Below are 2,048 nucleotides of genomic sequence, written 5' to 3' on the forward strand. Positions count from 1 at the left end.
AAGGCAAATCTCAAAACAGGGTTTCAGTTGCAGAAAACTGTGAATGACACACTCTGCTGTAGGAAGGGAATTTTTTTTTTACAGTGTTCTTCCCACTATGTGATTTGATGATCACTGCAATACACCGTATGTCCTTGAGTCATATCCTAATGAGAAATTGCTTGCTGACTAGGAAAAAGGAAGCTACGAATCAGAGCTGTACAAAAGTACTTTAAAATTTTTATCATGAAAACATTAATCTTCCAAGGATACTTGGAAGAGGATGTATGAATTCTTCCTGTCGTTGATGGGTTGGAACACGATGGTCTTGTGAATATTTATTTTAAGTGGTTTATGATAGAAAATTTCAGATGATAATGTGATGAAACTCCACCAATCTGTTGACCAATTTTAACAATTATCAACATTCTGCCAATCATGTTTCATCTACCCTCCTTGTTTTGGTGTGTGTGTTTTTTCCCCAGTATTTTAAAGCAAATCCCAGCATATATGAATGCTTTTAAATGCTTTGATATGTATCTCTAACAGACAGGGGCCTAAAAAAAAAAGACCCATGCACAATTATACCTAACAAAATTAACAGTAACTTGTAATATCATCTAACACAGATCATGGTCAATTTGATACATTTGTTCAAAAAGTCTTTTTATCAGTTGGTGTGTTTGAGTCAGCGTTTAACAAAATCTACACAGATCTATACATTGTGTATGGTCAAAATACTTCTTGAGTATTTCTCCCTTCCACTCCTTCTTGATTTAAAAAGATTTTTTATTATAATGAAAAATTTCAAACATACACAAATGTAGAGAGAATAGAGAAGTAGAGCCCCAAGTGCTCATAACCCAGTTTCAATTGTTTTGTTTTTTCTATGAATCATGCCACATTATTTTTAATTACGTACAAAGACCTAACATGTCACCCAGGGACCATTTCACCCACTGCTCTGTTTGGCCACCAGTCTTTTGTCTCTCTCTTCAGCAATGGTGAGGTGGATACCCTTTCCTCAGGGAAGAGAAATCCATGGTTTTTTGCCCTTGCCAATAACAAAAATGTTGGAAAGTCGAGTGGCAAAGCTGTGGCCACTGGCATCTTTCATGTGAACCACGTCAAAAGATCCAGGGTGCCTCTCTCTCTTGGTGATCACACCAATTCTTCCCAGGTTAGCACCTTCAGTTACCATACACAGGTTACCAGTGTAACTTGATGAAATCAAGTAATCTTGCCAGGTCTCCAAATCAGTCTGAATGGTATCATTCACCTTGATGAAGGGATCAGGGTAGCGGATGGTGCGAGCATCATGAGTCACCAGATGAAGGATTCCTTTTGTGTCCACAAACATTTTTCTCACTTTGCACAATTTGTACTTGGCTTCCTCAGGTGTAATACAATGTTCAGCAAAGCAGCTCTTGGTGTCATACATCAGACAAAAATTCTCTCCCATCTTGTCAATGCTGATGACATCCATGAATCCAGCAGGGTAAGTTATATCAGTTCGGACCTTGCCAGCGATCTTAATGAACTGCTGCATGCAAATCTTCTTCACCTCCTGTCAGGGGATACTTAAGTCTGTTCCTTAGGAAAATGATGAGGGGGAGACACTCTCTCAACTTGTGGGGACCGGTGGATGGAAGAGGAGCAAACACATCGGTCAATTTATCCAGTATCTAGTGCTTTGGAGCTGCTACCCACTTCAGATGCTTCTTGGGACCATGAGCCATGGCTGCGTTAGGCAAGGAAAGATGACCTCGGTCTTCCGGTGCATGTAGAAATTCATTTTTTTTTTTTGAAACAGGTTCTCATTCTGTTGCCCAGGCTAGAGTGCAGTGGTGCAATCACAGCTCACTGGAGCCTTGACTTCCCAGGGCTCAAGCAATCCTTCCAGCTCAGCCTCCTAAGTAGCTGGGACTACAGGTCTGAGCCACCATACCCAGCTAAGTTTTTATATCTTTTCTAGAGATTGGATATCACTTTGTTGACCAGGCTGGTCTTGAATTCCTGGGCTCAAGTGATCCTCCCACCTCGGCCTCCCGAAGTGCTAGGATTACAGA

The 2,048-nt window shown here is 40.8% G+C and overlaps 1 pseudogene; it reads right to left on the reverse strand.

The window, feature by feature from the left end:
* Positions 1-931: 931 nt before the first annotated feature.
* On the reverse strand, positions 932-1,718 carry LOC108541586 (40S ribosomal protein S4, X isoform-like; annotated as a pseudogene).
* Positions 1,719-2,048: the final 330 nt, after the last annotated feature.

This window comes from Rhinopithecus bieti, unplaced genomic scaffold (assembly GCF_001698545.2).
Source record: "Rhinopithecus bieti isolate Rb0 unplaced genomic scaffold, ASM169854v2 scaffold_19939, whole genome shotgun sequence".
Lineage (NCBI taxonomy): Eukaryota > Metazoa > Chordata > Mammalia > Primates > Cercopithecidae > Rhinopithecus > Rhinopithecus bieti.